The 22,206-nt window shown below is 45.2% G+C and overlaps 2 pseudogenes across 1 annotated transcript; both read left to right on the top strand.

Annotated features, from left to right (window-relative positions):
- Window positions 1–1,233: 1,233 nt before the first annotated feature.
- Window positions 1,234–19,276, top strand: LOC146822418 (uncharacterized; annotated as a pseudogene). Its single transcript, XR_014963292.1, has 2 exons — window positions 1,234–1,391; window positions 17,617–19,276. The product of XR_014963292.1 is annotated as an uncharacterized LOC146822418 (transcript).
- On the top strand, window positions 19,265–20,516 carry LOC146822417 (uncharacterized; annotated as a pseudogene).
- Window positions 20,517–22,206: the final 1,690 nt, after the last annotated feature.

Raw genomic sequence — 22,206 nt, 5'->3', positions numbered from 1 at the left:
TGAGGGTGAGCCAAGAGCCACTGAAGGTGCTGAACTTGTCAAGCAGATAGGTGCAGGTGCTGGGTATGTTGCTTTGTAGATGATGGAGCTGGTTTTGACAATGGTGGGGCGGTTCTGTTGTGTATCCTGTGACTCGTTCAAATTATTTGGTTCGAATACATGTAATTCAGATTCAGTGTTTCAAAAAAGAATTAGTGAGACAGCAAATAAAAAGAGAAACGGGTTTGAAAGAGCAAAGCAATTAAAAAAGCTAAGCACAACAAGCATTGGCAATGTCATTAGGTCTGGTTTTGCAAGAATGTTGTATGGCTATATAAAGCATTACATGTAAATAGCATGGGAATGAAAATGTGCTTGAATAGAAGCCAAGAACTGTACAATATTAGTTTTGGTGCAGGTTAAAAGGTTGGGTGACAGGCCTAAAAATACATGTAGGTTAATGAAGGTAGCAGAAACATAGACACCTGAGTGCCTCCCTTTCTCCCCTCTGTGCTGTCCCTTCCTTCTGTCCTCTCTGCCCCACCCCTCCCATTCATTCCCTCCGCTCTGCCTCCCTCTTTCCCCTCTGCCACCCTCTCTTTCATACACCTCCTCTTGCTCTCTGTTCCCTCCACCTCCCCTTTTGTTAAGTACATCTTTATCTTTCATCACTACATGCACTTCAGTCCCTGGTTTTATCAGGTGCAATACATTTTGCACCTAAAAGGGGCCACTCGTGATCAGGCCCCTCAGCCTTAGACCCCAGCAGGGCTGTCTCAGCCTCTCATCTGTGTCAAGTGGATATTAGTAGATGTCTTGATGAGGTATTGTGTGTGATGTCATCTTATGTGGATGTGATGTTTGTTTTGCACACTTATAACAATTATGTGCTTCATGCCCTGGTATTCGCTTGTCTTCAGTTGTGGGTTCACACGACAGGGGTATTGTGGGTGGGAGTCCATGCTTGTGCTCTCGCACAGTGAGCAAATGTGGTGTAAGTGTGATATTTCTATTTGGATAAGATCCAGGCATTGAGGTGGATAGGTGGGTATGGGGGGTCTAGTTGTCAGTGTTTATTTTTTATGGCTTTGATGTATTTCTGCTGTTTTCATAACTCTTTAAAATCAGCTTTATTCTCATTGTTTAAATTGCAGCGCCTGCATCAGGACGCACAACACTGTTATTTCAGTATTTACTTTGCATGTTTTTATTGCATGTGCAGCACCAAACACACAAGAATGGGAGAAAAAAATTGAGATGGAAGTGATTGGATCGAGCCGTGGTGGACCATACAAGTATGAGGATAAACTACAGTGGAAAGGGTAAAATCATTCTTGAAACCCTTCAGACCAGTCCCAGTATTGAGGTCTGTGAGTTGTACAAAAAAAGCTTGAGAAGCTGGCAATAAAGAGGTGAGTAGAGCACTTGCCATAACCTGTCACCTGCAGGTTATGCAGTCCATTCCCATTGTCTTTGCCACTGCTTGTTCCAAATGCAATACTTTACACCTGAACAGGACAATATGAATGCAAGTGAAAAGGACATGTGTTCCAAGTAATGGACACAGGGACATAAACACTGATTGTAAGTGACAGGCAGTGACAAGACCCCATGGTTCCAAGAGATTGGGACACAAGAGGTGTGGGTGCAAGAGATGAGGACACGAGAGAGGTGTGGGTGCAAGAGATGAATTCACGAGAGAGGTGTGGGTGCAAGAGATGGGGACACGAGAGAGGTGTGGATGCAAGAGATGGGGATACAGAGAGGTGTGGGTGCAAGAGATGAATTCACGAGAGAGGTGTGAGTTCAAGAGATGAATTCACAAGAGAGATGTGGGTGTAAGAGATGAATTCACGAGAGGTGTGAGTGCAAGAGATGGGGACACGAAAGAGGTGCGGATGCAAGAGATGGGGACACAAGAGAGGTGTGGGTGCAAGAGATGGGGACATGAGAGGTGTGGATGCAAGAGATGAATATACAAGAGAGGAATGGGTGCTAGAGATGGGAACACGAGAGAGGTGTAGGTGCAAGAGATGGGGACATGAGAGGCACTGGACAGAAGTCATGGGCACCTCTGAGGGCCCCTTGTACTCTGCCGTGACTCACCTTTAACCGACCGGGGTCACTCTGCCCCCAGAAGCATATAGGGCACGGGTATTCTGCACTGCATTTAAGAAAAATCTCTTTGCTGTGAAGTCACATCTATAAAGAGTCCAGTTCTCAAATTCTCAGTACGAAAATACAATAATGGGTGGCTGTAGTAAGCTGGCTCTGTATAATACACCAAAGTAAGATATAGTGTGCACAGTGTCCAATTGAACCCCAGAGGCTTAAGTAGATATTACTAAAAGCTCTATTTGTGATAGTGTGGTCGATCATTAGGCTTATCAGAGGGTTGTGTGAAGCATTTATTGTACAGACTCAGGCTAGAAATGATAGCCCACACTCAGACTGAATCCGACCAATTGTTTTGTATGAAATAGTATTACTTTGTTTTAAAAGTAGCAAATACTCTTCAAAGATGCAGTCGTAATTGTTTTGCAAGGCAGTGAACAAATCTTTACAGGGAATAGGAATACTTTTGTATTGGATTGAAAACGATAGAACTTTGCTATAGTACAACTTAAGCTTTTGTATGCAATAGATTGGCAAGGCAATGCAATCCTATGGAAAGAAAACAGTTATAAGCATTGGCAGGTAAGGTCTCAACTTACTCGTCCAGTCCCCGAGGGTTTAGGACCAACACTGGGCACAATGTCAGTCGAGGGTGGGACTGGCGGCACCCGCAAAGGTGCGGGTTTCAATATCTATGCCACAGCGGTCGATACCGGCAATGATATTTACCCTCGTGGTCAGCGGAGAGCAATGAAGTGGGATAGGATTCAGTATACCGCCAACACAGTAACCGTCGCGGTCTTGGTCAGCAGGTTACTGTAGATCGAGTGTAGGCACTGCCAACCCAGTGGTCGTGGAGATGGAGATGCGCGGGCAAAGGGTGGGTTCCGCCATCGTTGGACCGTCACGGAGAGGCAGCGGTGGTGCAGGTTGAGGTTGACAGGGCCACCTACAGGAGGGTACGGGCTCTAGGGCATGGAGCTGTGAACAGCTTGGGCCATTGACCCAAGAGGATCCCTCGAGGTTGTGGAGGCCGTCCGCCTGTAGTGCTTTCTTTTTGCAGGACAGAGTCACTTCGACACAAGTGCCTGTTCTCTACCACTACAGTCTTATGGTTCTTTTGCAACAGTAAGTCGCTTCAACACAAGTTCCGGTCCTCAGCTGCTGCGGTTCCTGTACTGGCGAACGCCAGAGACTAAAGCCTCTAGTTCTAAGGGAGGTTCTTGGTGCTTTGTCAGAGGTTGAAAGGTCTCTGGAAGGTCCTGCTGGGTTTCTGGAAGGACAGCAGGTTCAGTTGTCTAAACGGTTGCAAGTGGCAGGGTTCTTGACAAGTTCTTTCTGCAGCGGTTCAGTTCCTGGTCCGACAACAGTTGTCTTCTTCTTTGGTCCATCGAATCTGAGGGCCAAGGTTCATGGGTGCCCCCAAATACTGAATTTAGGGGCGTTACTAGCACTGGCAGATAGTAGCCTGTGGGCTACTTACCTTTAGGGTGACTACACAATTTGAATGCCCTAATTTGATTGGCTAAAACCCCTCTATCCAAGATGGAGGATTTTTTAAGGAGGGAAGTCACCTCGGTCTAGGGCACCGTAGGGGTGGTCCTGGCAGAGAGGAGACACACTCCTCCTGGCTACTAATTTTCCCGCCGACCTTGCCACCAAACGTGGGGCTTGGTCAGATGGGCAGGCATCTCCACTAGCTGAAGAAGCCCTGGTCAGCATAACAAAAGGCAGGATGCATTTGAGGCTCACCGCCCAAAATGCTGTTCATGTTTGGGGGTAGGTGAGAAGCACCTCCACCCCAAGCTGGCTTTGTGCCTGACCCATGAGAGCACAAGGGCTCCCAACTTAAAGGGCCAGAAACAAGTCTGTGAGTGGCAGTCTGGTGCAAACCAGTCAGTGGCACACTGTTGAGTTGGTTGTTTTTCAGACCGAGTGCATTTTGTAATAAATCCAACACTGGCATCAGTGTGGCTTTATTACGCTGATAAGTTTGATACTACTTCCCATTCAGTAAATCCATCATGGAGCTGTGGGCTCGTAATGAGAAACTCTCAGATCATGTACTGAATAATGCGTTACTGCACTTACATTGTCTAAGAATGGACTTAGACGCTTTAGGGGCATATTGCTCATGCAGCTATGCCCTCACCTGTGGTACAGTGCACCCTTCCTTAGCGTTGTGAGGCCTGCTAGAGGGGTGCCATACCTATGCTACAGGCAGTGTGGGATGTGGCCCATGTCAACTCTTAAGTTTTGATCTCACTAAAACACATAGTCTGCAATGGCAGTGTGCATATGTTAGGTGAGGGATCTCTGAAGGTGGCACAATACATGCTGCAGCCCTCAGAGATACTTTCTGGTCACAAGGCCCGTGGCACCACTGGTGCCAATTCTGGAAACAAAGGTACAGTTTCGGGAAAGAACACAGGCACTGGGAACCTGATTGGCAGGGACCCAGTGCACACTCAGTATGAGTGCATCAAATATCAGGCAGAAAGTGGGGGGTAGGGGATAACCATGGAAAAAGGGCACTTTTCGTAGTGGCATCATATCAAATTGTATTACATGGCACCTCACCCCTAGTGTCCTTAAATAAAAACACAACTCAGCTCCTTAATGTGATATCATCCCTGTTGGACGTGGCCCTTTTTGCAGGGTCATCCCTCAACTTTCTGCCTTCCTCCTGTATTTTTTCTGACCTGTTGTTGGCTGTTTTATGCCTCTGGGCACTTTACCACTGCTGATTAGTGCTAAAGTGCATATGCTCTCTTTTGTAAATTGTTGTAATGGATTAGTGATTCCATGATTTGTTATTTGATTTACATGTCAGACCCTAGTACAGTGCACCATGTGTGCCCAGGACCTGTAAATCAAATGCTGCTGGTGGGCTTGCAGCACTGGTTGTGCCACCGACAGAAGTAGCTTGTAAAATGTGACTCAGGCCTGCCATTGCAGAGCCTTTGTGCAGCCTGGTGCTGCCATGTCGACTTGGCAAGTGCACCCACTTACCAGTTCCTAAACCTTCCCTTTTTTATGTTAGTCACCCCTAAGGTAGGCCCAAGGTACCCCCATGGGCAGGGTGCATTGTATGTAAAAGGTAGGACATGCCCTGATGTGTGTGTGTCATATCCTAATAGTGAATTACATCCAATTTCGTTTTTCACTATTGCAAGGCTACCTGTTCCCATAGGCCAGAATGGGCAGTTTGATTTTAACATTTTATAATCCTAACTGACTCAGAAAACTAGGTAGACATTCGAGTTTAGTATGCCTGAACTCAGAATGATAAAATACATCTTTTAGTGAAGTTAGTTTTAACATTCTGGGGCATATGTATGAAGAAACCGTTTTGCGATTCTCAAATTGCGATTTTTAGAGAATCGCAATTAGAGAATCGCAAAATGCAATGTATGTAGGATTTGCTAAAAATATAGTGAATCCTACATATTCCTTATTTGCGAATCGCAAATTGAGATTCGCAAATAAGGAACAGCTTGCCATTTATTCCTATGGGCTAGGAGGCCCATAGGAATGAATGGGAATACATTCTCAATTTGCAATTAGAGAATCGCAAATTGAGAATGCAATTTCAAGGGTGCAAGGGTGTCATAAGGACACCCTGATGCACCCCTGAAATGAGCATGTGTGCACATGTGGCGTACATACATGCCCTAAGGCCCTAAGAATTCGCAAATTTTACCACCAACTGTCGGTTGGTGGTAATTTGCGATTTCTTATGCCAAATTCGCACAACTTAGGTGCTTTGTACATCGTATTTAAGGAATCGCAATTTGCGATTCCTTAAATGGAATCGCAAAATAGAGAATCGCACATTTTGCAAATTCTCAATTTTGTGATGCCCTTTTGGGATGATACATCCCAAAAGGCCTTTTCCCGTACGCAAATGGGCCGATTCCGAGAATCGGCCCGTTTGCGAATATGAAAAGGGCTTGATACATATGCCCCAATGTGTTTGAAAATACCACTTTTAGAAAGTAGGTATTTTCTTGCCTAACTATCCAGCCTGCCTCTGCTAGGTTGTGTATTGCATGCCTGGTTTGTGAGTGACAGGGGTTGGGGTGGCTCAGCACTAGGCTGAATAGACCTATCTGCATCGGGAGTGGTGAGGGGAGTAGCACCTGGGCCTGAATAGGGATGTGCCTGCCTTCCACAATGCTGGCTCCACCTCCTGTGGTGCGTCTGATGACCCTGGCCCACACTGACGAAGGAAGAAGTGGTGTACTGGCAGAGTACACCCAGAACTGGTTTTGGCTGGACACAGGCACCCTCTGCCTTCAGAGGACAAATGATTTTGTGTATATAAAAAGGGGGACCCAGACCCCAAAACTTTAGATCACTTCTGGGAATCAAGACAAACCATTGCTGAGGAGAAGAACCAGGAAACTGAAGGAGAAGACTACCCCTGTGCTGTGTGCTGTTTGGGGGTTGGCCTGCAGTGGTTGCTTCATTGCCAAAGAATGGAGAAAAAGGACTAAGTGTGCTTTTATTACCTTGAAGAAGAATCTCCAAGGGCTTGAACTGCGTTTGCCTCCTGCCTGAGGGACACAAGACTTCACCCCCAGCTCACCCCTGAGTTCCCTTGCTGGGAATTGAAGTGCCTGCTGTTGTGCTTGGCCTTCTAAGAGACTGAGTGTCGCTGGAAGCGCAACAACGAAGAAGAAGCATGTCGCCACCGCAGCAGTTGTCGTCACATCGCCGAGTAAGCATGCTGCCGCTGTCGCCATCACATCACCGAAACGCGTTGCATCACCGGAGAAGCGTGCCGCCGCCGCAGAGGCCGTCGTCACATCACTGGAGATGTATGTCGCAGGGCCTGTCTTGGCTCAGAAGTTCACTGAGTCGACGCACGGCCAACGGGCGTGCACGTATCGCATCTACGTTGTCGCACCGTAACCAACACGCCATATTTGATGCATCGCACTGGAGCGTCATCGCATCAGATCGCAGTAAGAAACCGGCGCGTCAACTCCCAACACAGTAAGGAAGCGAGCCTCAACTCCCCTGTGCAGCAGTAAGGAACCGATGCATCCACTCCCCTGAGGAACATCGCATCACCTTCCCTGCAACCCTTTTGTTTGTTTTACATTACACATCCCAGGTACTTTGAGAGTAAAGGGTCGCATTCACAATCTAAAGTGAACTAAGCTATTTCTACCATTTTAAAATCTTACTTTTGCTTACAGTATTGTGGATTTTTGTTGTCTGGTCTTGTGTTAAGTCTAGTAAAGATTACTTATTTTTCTAAACTGGTATGGTGTACATTTGTAGTGTTTTCACTGTATTACTGTATGTGTTCACAAATGCTTTACACACTGCCTCTGAGATAAGCCAGTCTGTTCGTGCCAAGCTACCAAGGGGGTGAGCAGGGGTTATTTTAGAAGTGTAGCTCTTTACCCTGAGTAGATGCAAGGGTCCCTATTTGGACAAAGGTACCCAACTCTGCCAACTAGAGACCCCCATTTCTAACAATCCCTGAAATGACAAAATAAAGCCTGTAATTTGCAGGTAGCATAGTTAATTTTACTGAGTGACTCAGAATTTTGGATACAGCGTCCCTCAGTGTAAAGCCAATCAATTTATTGATTAGGCCCACTTAACTCATCCATTATTATTAATGCTGAGATGACTCTGCGTTCTTGTCAATCAATGTTTTGATTAATCTCCTTCCTGATGACATTTAAATTCACCCAGTTCATGATAACACCCAGTTGATATATTATTGATAGCGCCTAGACACCGCCACAGCTCTTCTTCTAATAACAGCCACCCTACATCCTTACAGCCGTACAGTCCACACATTGCCACATTTATATCATTGGCACTCTGTCTGTTCTGAAATCTTCCCAGACTCACTCTGCTGTAGGTAGCTCCTAAACCCACTGTGTTCTTCATAGCCCCTGATCTGGCTTCGCTATGGGTAGCGCCTAGACATTCTGTTCTGGATGTCACTTACATCTGTACTTTTCAGGGTTATACCTTATTGTGCCATTAATGTCCCTGTTCTCTCTCTGCTATAGATAAAGCCTAGATCTACTTTGCTCTGCATAGGACTCTCGTCTGCTCTGCTCGGGGTTGTAACTTTCTGTGTTCTGGATATTCCTATTGTCGCACTGTGTGTGAGAGAGAGAGAGAGTGCCCAGACACATTGTGTTTAAAATATCACCTATGCCCACCCTGCTCGGGTTATTCCTGGTGTCACTCTGCTCTCCATAGTACCTTAGACCCACGGTGTTCTTCCTATCCCATGCACTGGCGCCACTATAGGTAGCACCTAGACCTGCTGCTTCTAGATGACATCTACATGTCTTCGGTTCTGGGATATCTTATTATGACCTTAATATTCCTATATCCCCTCTGCTATAGATAGTGCCTAGACCCACTGTGCTGTGCTGTGCATAGTGCATACACTTGCTGTGCAGTGAATTAGCGCCTAGACCCGATGCTCTGGGTGGCATCTATACCCGCTCTGGGTCCTACCTTATTGTTCCTTTAATATTCCTGTTCTCTCTCTGCTATAAATAGCGTCTAGGTCCACTTTGCTCTACATAGGACCCTCACCCTCTCTGCTCTGGGTCTTAACTTGTTGTGCTCTGGGTTTTCCTGGTGTCGCTCTGTGAGAGACAGCGCCCAAACTCGCCGCGCTTGAGTTAACACCTAAGCCTGCCCAGCTCGGGTTACCTCTGGTGTGTCTCCGTTTTCCATAGTGCCTAGACCCACTGTGAATATAGCCCAGATTCGTAAACCGTTCAAACACTGACCGCAGTCAAGGGTTAGTTGAGATGTTTGACTTCAGAAAGATTGAAAAATAACTGCCCCACTGATACTGGGTTTTGTTACAAATTGCAGGGGTAACCCAAAAGAACCCTTAGGACCTGGGTAGCATATGGTACGTAAAACAGTAAGGTTCCACTGGTACGCGATCGAAGATGCAACATTTAATTTGCAATGTGGGCGAGCAAAGCAAAGATCAAACAATAAATGAGTCACAATACTGAGTTGAACAGTCACATTAAATTTGATATCATAAGGTCATTAACATTATATTAACCAAAGGAACCCATCCAATTTACGTCATTTTGGTTGCTCCAAATAGAGTGAAAAGGAAAGTGTATTTAGTAGTGCTCATGTGCGCAGTGATCAGAAAGAAAAAGTAAGATAGAAATTTAGTAACTGTGGCAATGAAAAAATCAAATTTAGCCAAATAGCCTGTCCGAGGAATTTACAAAATCTCTTTTTTCTTATTCAAAAAAGCGGTGTTGTCTAAATAGAACACACGGCGCTCAGGGGTATTGATAATCCAGGCTTGGTTGTTTTTATTATTTGCTCTGAAGGACTCTGTAAGAAGCTGGCTTTCTATATAGTGTACTAACAAGAAGTACACTGTGCAGAGAGTCCAGTGGGTCCCCAATTGGTTTACAGATGCTAAAGTAGATAATACTAATGCTCTTCTTTGTGTAGTGTGGGCGAGCAGTTAGGCTTATCACAGGGTACTACTAAGCATTTGTTGTACTCACAGAGGTATAAATGAATGACACACTCAAAGAAATTGTAGACCAATTTATAAAAATAACCCTTTTTAGGTCGAGACCTGAGCCAGCACGCCAGCGCTGCTCTGGGGTTGATCTAGGGTAGTTGAGTACGGAAGAGAAGCCATGCACACACCCCGCCTATCATTTTCATTGGCTTGTGTCTTTGTCCTTTACTAAATGCTGCCTTCCATTGGTTTATAGGCCTGTTAGTCCCTCCCTATGACGACCATGTCATTTGTATCCTTACATGGCTACTGGCCCCATTACTTCCAGTACTATTTTCTCCCCGTGCCTTCTCCCCCGACTCCCACAATCCGTGCCTTCTCGGCACTCCCAGGACTCCAGTTGTTCGTGCCCCCCTACCCCCGCCCGCCCGTTTGCAATGCAATAGGTCTCGCGTAAATGTGAGTCCTATTGCATTGCAAATGCTTGTTTAAAGTCTCCCTCCGTTTCTTTGAACAGGGGTTACAGTTCTGAAAGTGAAAGCGGTGGCTGCGGGTCAGGCACCGAAATCGATTGATTGGACAAGCTTGCTGGAGGCCTGGTTAGAGGTTTTGTTGTAGACAAAATATGCCCCCCGTCCCCGTTCCGGTAGAAGAGAAACATGTGCCACGCGGAGTTTTCAAGTCTCGCCCCGGCAATCCGACCTGTGTGAGTCCACGGCGCGAATTACCCCCTGACAGACAGTATATCCACGCGACTGGAAATGTTTTTCCAAGTCTGGGCTGCGCCCCTTTGATCTTACCTGACTGGGTACCGTGCTATGTTAAGACCGGGGGTTTCTGGCACTGCGGCTGGTCATTCCATTTTCAACTGCACGTAATCACTGTGTGCTCGGACTTCAATAAATAACACTCTGCGTCACGCGCACCCCTGCCTTGTTACAGCTCCATTGGTTTGTGCAAGATCACACGATTGTGCTGCGCCATCACATTGTCGTAACAGCAGCACGTAACACGGTTGAGATTGGCGTCTTCTGTATAAGAATAGGATAGCGCCAACCTAGCTGAAAGAAGCAGAGAGTTGCAAATGAGTATTAAAAGTGGTGAGAAGCGAATATTATAAGGCAGAAGAGAGGTGAGCCAAGGCAAGCCACGTAGAAGGGATTGTGAAGTGGAGGCAGAGTGAGGTTATGCAAGGACAAGGTAAGCTGTAGGGTTGAAAATCCCTGGCACAGAACATGTTCGATACCCTGCTCCTCATTTTGTCATTCTCACTTAACCGTTATGTTTTTCTGTGCATGAGACTTATGTCTCGAATTCCCTGACGAATGCTCACCGTGATTCTGGCTATTCCTCGCCACCGGTGGTAGATGTTGAAAATAGGAGTACAAAGATGGTAGGGCCTTTTTATCACAGGAGACTTCAGACTCATGACCAGGCAATGACACAACTGGTGGTGTTTTGCTTCCCATCAACAGTTGTGAGGTACACATTTTATGTCCCTGCACCCCAGCAGGGAGGACTGCCTTTCTGTATAAATCTTTGTAACCTGGCAAAACTGGACTTTCCTCGGTACCCCCGAAGTGTACGAGGGCTGGGTGGGTTGGGGTGCGTGTGTGTGTGTTCCGACTCCTGGTGCTAGCAAGGAAGGTGGTTCCTTTCACTGCTGTTGCAAAATTATTTATATGTGCCCCACAGGGCTGTAGACCCGGTGTAGGAGAGTAGGATCTGCTTCACATGGATATCCCCACTTTTTGCTGGTGTTTCACTGTTTTTCGACCTTAGTCTGGCTGTGGTCCTGCTAATCAGCACCACAGCCTAGGTGCTTCCTCTCTAAAATGGTTTCCATGTACATTAGGTACATATCTAATTGGATTCTGGAGTGCCTTATAAGCCCCTAGTATATGGTATACTATGTACCTAGGGCATAGGTACCCCAGAGGGCCTACCAGGGGCTGCAGCATGTATTATGCCACCCCTGGGAAGCACTCCAAAATGGCACCACAGGTCTGCTACTGCAGCCTGGGTAAGGGTGTGCTTGCACCCCTTACTGTGGTATAGGCTACCTATATCACTACCATTATACAGACACATATAAACCTATAAGTCACTCCTATGGCAGGCCTTGACAATCCTGAAGGCAGAGTGCTTGGTTTTGTGTGAGAGGGTGCCCAAGCATGAGCTGAGCCCCTCTGCAGCTTTCGGAAATACTTCCTTAGGGCTGTTCTGTGATACAGCCATACCATATACACTTAAGTACATTATAACCTCGCGGTAAATGCTAACTTTGGAATGGCTGCATCAAACCATGTCGTGTTTGGTGTCAAACGCTTTGGAATACTAGCCCCAGCCAGTTCTGGCGACGGGGGTAGCATTCCACCCTTCTAGAGGGAGAGACATGTTCACACTGGCTAAACCCAGTAGGACTTTCCTGAGCCCTGGCATCACAAAATGGATGCCTCTGCCACAGACACCGGTCTGGCCTCCTGCTGCTGACCGAAACTTTGGCAGGGGAGGCCTGGACAATAGGTTTCCTGTCGAAGGGAGGTGTAACCACCTCCCTAGACAGGCAGATGTGTATTGGGACTGGGCGGGAGATGTGTATTGGTGTCCCTGTGCATAGTCCAGTTCAAACCGGTTGCAGGGGCTACCTGCCCCTGCTCTGGCATGAAACTGGACAAAGGAAATGGGTGTAACCACCCCTCTTTCCAAGCCCACCCATTAGTGGGGCCTTAGAGTTAGTCCATCCCCTAAACTTACTATAAGTATAGGAATCCAGTCCCTAGGACTTTAGATTACCCTGGACGAAACTCTGCAACCTTCGACTTTCTATTCTGACTAGAAGACTGAAGAAATCTCCCTTGGGGTCAAGGAGTGACTCCCCTGCGTGGCGGGCACCAAAGAAGCAACTGACCAGTCTGCATCGCTGAAGCTCCCGCCGGACGCCGAAGTCTTTGCATCACCAGCGGTGGATTTCCAGACTTCTCCGAGGCTACCCTGAGTCCACAGCAAAGCTGAGGCCCGTGGCTATCGTGGGTGACGTGGAACCTTGACCCCTGGACACCGTGAACTTTTGCAGCAACACTATCTTCCTGGTCCTCCTCGAAGTTGTGCTTTGGGCTCCGAGTAGCCCCAGCCTTGAGCACCTCCTGCACCGAAGATTGTTGGCCTCCACTCCACGAGTGACCGGTGGGCAAGCTCCAGGTGCGACTGCTCGAGGCTCCTTCGCGATCACTAGCCCGTTGGCTAGCAGGTCCCCACGAAGGCAACTCCTTTTCTGCTTGGGCTTTCCTGGTTGCTCCAGACGTGCCCTGACTTACCCTCGCTGGGTGAGTCCCTCAGACCTTGCTGGTCTGCACCGTAGTCCTTTCTCTAAATTCTAGTGACTTGCCATTGCCAAGGCTTGTTGGGTCCAATCTGGTCGCCGTGGGACAGCTCGAATCCGGCTTGTGGACTTCGTCAACGCCTCCTGGACCTCGTGGCTGAAGAGTCAAGACACCCGTCAACTCACCTGAAGCACCTGACATCTGTGGGCATTGTTCCATCCTGCCCTCGGTCACTGGCTAGTGACCCAGACTCTGTCCCCTCTGCTTTCAGGTTCCTTCCATCCTAGATCCAGGCTTGGATCTCCTCGGACACTTCTCCTCTTCACGGCAGCAGCAGTTCTGTGCAGGTTCCCATTGAAATTGACTACGCGACCCGACACCAAAAGACACCTAATCACCCGGCTTCCCTGAGTGAGGTAACTCGAGTACTCTGGTGCTCCCGTGGGTGCTAGCCCTAGAACTTCTTAAGTCCAAAATGGTTTGGTCCTGACTCGATTAGAAGTGTCCTTAATCTTTACATTTCCAACCGCGACATTGCCCATAGAAGATAACGGGAACCCGCGGTTGTGTTTTACACACTGCATACAGTCCCCGTGGGTCCCCTGTGTCCCTACCTTGGGTGGTTCCTTGGGGTCCCAACAATTCTACAGGCTCTAGGCCTTGTGTCTAGTTCAGTCATGGTTCTTATACCACTTTTTTAGTATAAGGTTTGGCACGCCCCTAGGACCCAAACGTGTATTTGTGCTATTACTGATGACTGCTATCTTGTAACTTAAGTACTTCGAACTCCAGTCTCATAAAGAGACTAGAGGGGTGTGTATTATCTTAAATACATATATTTTAAATATATACCTGGTGTGGTTGTCTTTTCATTTGATCATTCAAGAGATTATAGTAAGTAAAACAAGCTGCTTTACATTCCTTCAAGACTTAGCCTGAAGGCTTCTCTCCATAGCTACCACTAGGATAGCTTTCAATAAAGGTTGTCTTTAACCTATCACCATAAGGGGTTGTTTGGACTGATACAAGGTGCCCACTAGAACTAGTGGACAGCATATATCAGGCCACCTTCTCACACCCGGGTGCCATTGAACCTGCTTCCCCTACATATGAAGCAGTCCCTCCCCCCCCCCCCACTGTGTGTGTGTGTGTGTGTGTGTGTGTGTGTGTGTTTAGGGAGGGCTCGTGGGGCTGGTCTATTCTGGGCCGGAGGCGGTAACCGGCTGCTCCCCATGAGACCCTCTCTCACCCTCACCTGGTTTCTCCGGAGAACTTTGAAGTGAGTGTGCCACAGAGTAAATATGTGTCCCTTCTGTGCTCACGAGCCTGCTCCCCGGAGTCCACGCTCCTGCCCTGTCCTTAAAGAGCCCTGCTGGATCGCAAACACATTGCACTACTGCAAACATGGGCAATCCAGGTTGCCAGGGGTTTAAGTGGGATGCAGAAAGTGTGGGGAGGGTGTCTTTGAAATGGGCAGGGCCTATATTTTTATGGACGGGTCTTAACCATATACACTAAAATTTGCTTAGAGTTCCACCGTACCCACACATTTGCATAGAATCGCAACTGCAACTGGTATACGTGACCATTGCTCTGTGCGCTTTCTAAAAAGGCCAAGGATTGGATGAGCACGTGTTCTGAGCATCTTTTTTGCCCCTGACAGGCACTTGCACTGGCTTTAGCTAGAACTCAGATGCATGCTGCTGTAAACACATGGAGGCCACTCCATTGGAATGATGCACCACAGGACTTTAAGTGGGCCAGGTCACTCTGGGTCTCAGACCCGGTAGTATTTTAAAACGGACATTGAAACGGGTCACTTTCGGGCCCCATATTCATGTCCTCAACTCTTCATGCAAAAGGCACTGATCTATTTCTGAACAATAGAGGTAAAAAAACGTTAAAGCATACCATGTTGCCCCTCATTATATAGCACATCCTTTAATTAAACCTGCATTCGCTGTTAGTGTTTGCTTATCCAGGATGCTGTGTTACTTATTTGGGGCATCAGCTTTAGGTGAGATGACAAACATGGGGAGTCGCTCAAAGGGGCGTGGTCTTTATAATTTAGGGTGTTGCTTAAAAACACCTAAGCTAAACAAAACTGTGCTTGGCACTGTGTGCCACCCAACTGGTATTTTGCTGTTTTAGTTATTGCATCGAGCTATGTATTACAGCAAGCAACATCATACCTACAAGCCAGGACTATTGGATGTGTCTGTGGTGTTATGCATAAGATGATTAAGCAACAACTATGGCTTTGTTGTATATAATATTGAAAATGCTTCTGTTTGGAAATGATGAGACTTTGAAAGAACTATAAATATTCTCTTTGAAGTTGCATCAAAGGCAGGGAATGGTGGCACTGCTCCAGAGTTAAGATTTTTATTTTCACCTTGAGGGTGAGGGCAGAAATGGAGAGCCCGATAGCTACCCGTCTCAGTATCGCCTTTTAAGAACTGCCAGTAGGACCCGGTCCACTTAAAGCCCTTGTGGGTTCCATTCCATTGGTGCACCGCCGAGATTCGTGGTAGTGCATTGCTACTTTCGTTCCATGAAAAAACTGGCATGTCCTTTTGTTGAAGTGGCAGCAGGCCACTTTGTTCTGTTTGTTTGTAAGGACAAGGTCTCTGATAGCCTCTGTGCAGCAGCGAGCCCTGAACACCACTTGATTCAGCAAATGCTGTTGAAGGTTTGGGACAGGTACTATTTCCCAACCTCCAAGCCCCCTCCTATATTTAAAAAAAAAAACTATAACGAGTATTGGAACAGGCAAAAAGTTGCCAGCACTGCAAGGACAAAAAAACTAGAAGACATTTTTATATTCTTTCTTTAATAGGGTAGTTCAGTTGTACATAATGTCTTCTTGGTTATATTTAAGGTAACAAAAATGCTTAACACTTTTATAGTATGCCTTTTCAACATACTGCACAGTAGCCATACTGCTCTACAACATAGCTTAAAAACATTCGCAAAGCCAATGGCTCCACCTTAACACTTATAAGATCCCAAAGGCGAGACCTATTGGATATGCCAATGCTTGTTTTATATATGTTTAAAAACAAAGAACTTCAAAGGTGAGTACTGTTTTCAATAGCAATTTGTACAAGTAAAGCTTTTAAAGTTGTGCGCCTTTACGCACAATGCAATCTATAGAAAAAAAAGTCAGTTATGCATAAAGGTAGGCACAGTTGGTTTCAGGGGTTCACCTTCGGCGTTCGGCGTTGTAGTGGGCCAAGGTCCAAAGTACTACAAGCCACCCAAAAACAGGCTGCACAAGGGGACTTGGGGACAAGTCAGAGAGCTCCCAAACGGAAGCTTGGGTTGCAAGGGGTTTTGAAGCAAGGGAGCACAGCCGGTTTTTCGGGATCTGGGCCGGGTGGCTCAGGTGCAGAGTGGTTAGATCAGCCTGGCTGGGTGCGCAAAAATGCTCCTTGCGGCCATGTACAAACAGCTCGCAGGGGCAATTTCAGGACAGCTGGGCCACTCACGAACCTGATAGTCAGAAACCTGTCTATGGTGGCTCACTGGTCGAGACCAGTCAACACACTTGTAGTTGATAGGTGTTCAGGGGGCACCTCTGAGGTGCCCTGTAGGTGCATTGCTTAATAAACTCATCACTGGCTTCAGTGTGGGTTTATTAAGATGAGGTGTTTAATACCAAACACCTTGGGGTATAATAAAGCCACCATGTAGCTGGGGAACTCGGAATCACAAGTGTCCAGCCCATGTACTCCTTATGGCTACCCTGTGTACTTGTAATATCGAAGGTTCTGATTAGATATCCCAAGGGCACATCCACTCACACAGATATGCCCACACGTGGGGTATTGTGAACCCTGCCTTAGGCCTGTAATGCTTGCTGTAGGGGTGACTTACCTATACCACATGCAATGTTTTCCTCGCATGGCACACAGGGGTGGGTACCATGATGACTCTTAATTTTTCTCTGCACCAAGACATGCAGGCCGCAATGACAGTTTTCAGTAGCTTAGTGAGGGGCACCTTAGGGTGGCACAATTTGTGCGACATCCCTTAAGGACCCTCTTTAATTCCAAAGCCCTAGATACCAGAGGTACCACTTACTGGGGACTTACTGGGAAACCTATAAGGGTGCCGATTGTGGAGAGTGGTGCATTTTAGGGAAAGAACACTGGTATTGGGAACCTGGTTAGCAGGAACCCAGTACACGTTCAGTCAAAGTTGTACCACATACCAGGCAAAAGGGAGCGGGGGTACTGCAACAGAGTCTAGTTCCCTACAGCAGGAGTTGCTTATGTTTCCCGCTGTTATTGTGATGCTCTGTGTTGCATGGTCCGTTCTCTGGAAATGCTTCCTCTTGTTTTATTTGTTAGGCCGTGTGATAATAGGAAGCATTCCCTGGATAAGAAGGAAGGTATCTTGTCGCTGTGGATTTAACATTGTAGTGTGTCGTTGGGAGAGGGTCCCACTCACTGAACAAGGAACCTTCTCTCGTGCCTTGTTTACTCCTTGAGTCCACACTCCTTGAAAAAAGGAGAACACGGAAGGATTGTATGCCCTTACTCTGCCTATTGTATTTTTACATTGAAAATTAAATCTAGAATTTCTTCAGTGCTCTTGTCTATGTGGACAATTAAATGTCTCATTAAATGCCAATAGATTTTTGTGATTGACTCTGCATTTCAGCTTATTCACTGTGTCTTTTTCTTGATCTAACAGGTGAAATAAATGCAGTAATAAATTAAAAAGTAAATGCATTAAACATCACTGGTGTAGGAAGTGATGTAAAAACAGTATGCCTCTAAATCTCTACCCTTGAAGGCTAATGCCTCGCCAAAGTATTTTCCTACAGCCGTAAACCCAAACTGCCCAATGAGGTCTGTACTTGGCTCTTAGGCATCAGCAGATATACTTTGAAGACATAACACACTGACATACTGACGCAAGTCTAATGAGGTGCTCATTACGAAGGCAACGCCAACCTGATATCAGCAAGAAAACACAGGAGAGAAACCGTATGAGTATCTAGAATGTGGCATCGCATTTATTAGGCAGAGAAAGAGCAAGTGCAACATCAGAAACTTCATACTGGAGAAAAACCATATTGATGGACTGACTGTGGAAAAGTGCTCTTTGCAATGAAAGACCTAATGCAGCATCAGAGTGTCCATGTAGAGGAGAGACCATATAAATGTACAGAATGTAATAAAGTGTTTGGGTGGAAGAGAACGCTAAAGCAGCATCAACAAATCCACACTGGTGAAAAACCGTATGAATGTACAGAATGCGACAAGGCATTTATTACCAATTGGATCCTAATGCAGCATCCGAGTGTTCACGTAGAGGAGAAACCATATCAATGTACAGAATGTAATAAAATGTTCCATATGAAGAAGAATCTAAAGCCGCATCATCAAATCCACACTGGTGAAAAACCGTATGAATGTACAGAATGCAATAAAGCATTTATAAAAAATGGAGAGCTAAAACGACATCATAATATCCACACTGTGGAGAAACCATATCAATGTACAGAATGTGACAAAGCATTTATAACCAATTGGCTCTTAATGCAACATCAGAAAGTCCACACTGGGGAGAAACCATATCAATGTACAGAAAGTGACAAAACATTTATAAGAAAAGGAGAGCTGAAGCGACATCAAAAAGTCCACACTGGAGAGAGACCCTTCAACTGTAATAAATGTGAGAAGGCATTTATTATAAAGTCACGTCTAACACGACATCAGAAAATCCACACCGGGGAGAAACCCTATGAATGTTCAGAATGTGACAAGGCATTTTTACCCACGAAGATCTAACAAAACATCAGAAAGTTCACACTGGGGAGAGACCTTATCACTGTACAGAATGTGACAAAGCATTTAAAACAAATTGACAGCTGAAGCGACATCAAAAAGTCCACACTGGAGAGAGACCATATCAATGTACAGAATGTGCCAAAGCATTTATAACACATGTAGAGCTGAAACGACATCAAAAAGTCCACACTGGGGAGAGACCATATCAATGTACAGAATGTGACAAAGCATTTATAACAAATGAAGAGTTGAAGCAACATCAAAAATTCCACACCGGAGAGAGACCCTTCAACTGCACTAAATGTGAGAAGGCCTTCATTATAAAGTCACATCTAACACAACATCAGAAAATCCACACCGGGGAGAAACTCTATGAATGTTGAGAATGTGACAAGGCATTTTTTACCAATGAAGATCTTACAAAACATTAGAAAGTTCACACTGGGGAGAGACCATGTCAATGTACAGAATGTGGCAAAGCATTTAAAACAAATGGACAGCTGAAGCGACATAAAAAAGTCCACACTAGAGAGAGATCATATCAATGTACAGAATGTGACCAGGCATTTAGAACAAATGGAGATCTGAAGCGACATCAAAAAGTCCACACTGGGGAGAGACCATATCAATGTACAGAATGTGACCAAGCATTTATATGAAATGGAGCGCTGAAACAACATCAAAATGTCCACACTGAAGAGAAGGCCATATCAATGTACAGAATGTGACCAGGCATTTATAACAAATGGAGAGCTGACACCACATCAAAATGTCCACACTGGAGAGAGGCCATATCAATGTACAGAATGTGACCAAGCATTTAAAAAAAATGGAGATCTGAAGGCACATCAAACAATCCACACTAGAGAGGGGCCATTCAGCTGCACTGAATGTGGGAAGGCATTTATTAGAAAGTCACAACTAACACAATATCTAAAAGTCCACACAGGAGAGAAATCCATATCCTATGAATGTACTTAATGTGACAAAACATTTATTGCAAAGCAAAATTCAACACACCACCTGAAAAATCACACTGGGGAGAGACCATTCAACTGTACTGATTGTGAGAAGGCATTTATTAGAAAGTCACAGCTAATTCAACATCAAAAATTCCACACAGGGGAGAAATCCTATGAATGTACTGAATTTGACAAGGCATTTATTGAAAAGAAAAGTTTAAAAATACATGAAAAAGTCCACACTGGGGAGAAACCATATAAATGCACAGAATGTCACAAAACATTTATAAGAAATGGAGAGCTAAAAATACATCAGAAAGTACACCCTGGGGAGAAACCATATGAATGCACAGAATGTGACAAAGCATTTATAAAAAAAGAAGAGCTGAAATGACATCAGAAAATCCACACTGTGGAGAAACCTTAATTATGTACAGAATGTGACAAGGCATTTATTACACGGCGACATTTAAAACTACATCAGAAAATTCACACAGGAGAGAAACCATATGAATGTCCAGAATGTGACATGGGATTTGTTACAAAGCAAACTTTAATGTAACATCAGAAATGTCACACAGCGGAGAAACCATATCAATGTATTGAATCATTTGAATGTCACAAAGCATTCATAACAAATGGAAAACTGAAGCGACATCAGAAAATCCACATGGAGAGAAACCTATATATTTACCGAATGTATTAGAGTCTTCAGCAGGAGGAATAGGCTAATGCAGTATCAACATGTCTACACTAGTGCGAAACCATATTAATGTACTGAATGCACCAAGGGATATATTGCAAAACAAAATGTAATATGACATCAGAATATTCCCACAGGAGAAAAACTATTGAACATTGCAATGCATTCATAAGAAATAGAGAGCTAACACAACATCAAAGGTCCACACTGAAGACTGCACTGTATGTGGCACAGCATTTATGAGCAAGGGAGAGTTATAACAGCATCAGAAAGTCCCCATTGAGGAAAATCGGTATGAATGTACAGAATGTGACAAAGTGTTCCTGATTTTGTAACTTTATGAATGTGCAGAAAGTGACAAGGCATTTATTAGAAGGGTACAGCCAAATTTCCATCAGAAAGTCCTCACGGGAGAAGTCATATCAGTGCACTTACTGTGACAACACATTTGTTGAAAAAGCAACCTAACACAACATCAGAAAGTTCACAATGGATAGAAATTATATGACTGTACTGAATTCAATAAATCAGTTATTAGAAAGGCACCGCTAATGTACCATCAAAGTCCACACAGGGAAAAAAATCATGACACGAAGAAGGCATATCACAACAAATGTGTCCAGGCATTTGTCAAAAAAGACCTAACATAACATCAAAAAGCCCACCCTAGGGAGAAACCATATAAAGGTACTGAATGTGACAATTTATTGGCAGCACAAAGATAATACAATAACAGTAAGTCAAAAGAGAGGAGAAAGTCATGATGGTGGAGAATGCCTATCACTGCACACAATGCGCCTGCGCATCCTTTACAAAGGCAAAGCTAATGCAACATAAAAAAAGACAGTACTAGTGGGACTCCATAGGAATATACTGAATGTGGCAAAGGGTTGTATGATGGATCCACGCATGTTATTACAACGCATGCCTTTACAACGCATCCGTAGCAATGCTTATGGTTTTACATCGCATGACTTTGCCATGCAAAACTTTACCACGCACATGCCTGTACCACACATGCCTTTACTACAAAAAATGTATATGTATTTTGCAGGTTAATATAAAGTCTTATATATATAATTACATACTGGCGGTCGCCAGTAGGTAGTTATAGTTAGGACCTATTATCCATAGGAAATCTGAAACATTCTATTTGGAATAACTTTGGCGCCGGTTGGCGAATCTTCGCAAAATTTTCAAAACTGGTGGGGCGCTCTGGTCCACTCCTGTCCTGAAAGTCTCGGAGTGATTTGTCAAGCAGGGGCTGAGAAAAAAGGGGGGTCCCAAACCATGTTTTCCCCATGCAATTTTCCATAGGAACCTTTAATCGCAGCTACAGCCCGAACTGCTGAACAGAATTACACCACATTTGGCAAAAAGGTAGCCCTTGGTTCAGAGTCGTGCCTTTTGGTTAAATGGTGTAAATCCGTTCAGTAGTTCCTGAGAAAATAAAAAGTAAAATCACATATATATATCTGGGCGGAGCCTAACCACACATCTCATTGTGTTCTACTGCAGCTTCCCAGGGTGTTCTAAAGAACAACTAGAGCGCTAACCATCCTACATATGACAAACGTATTGCACACCTGAAGCCATCTTGATTGGAATAAAGTGGTAACTCTTAAAACATTTAATTTAAAAAGGAACAAATGAGGGGGTTCTCTTTGCCATAGAAAGTATGATTAGTGCTGCAGAGAGAAAAATTAGGGCACATTTTGAGTGACTTCTCAAATCCTCTTCTTTTTCATTAAAAGATTCTGACATGCAGACTGAAACATGCACTTTCAATACCAGCAGCAGACTTCCCTGGTGAGCAGTAGCT

Source organism: Triturus cristatus, chromosome 6 (genome assembly GCF_964204655.1).
Source record: "Triturus cristatus chromosome 6, aTriCri1.1, whole genome shotgun sequence".
In the NCBI taxonomy this organism is placed as follows: Eukaryota; Metazoa; Chordata; class Amphibia; order Caudata; family Salamandridae; genus Triturus; species Triturus cristatus.
The sequence above is the reverse complement of the archived record's forward strand: the minus strand, read 5'-3'. Positions and strand labels throughout refer to the sequence as shown.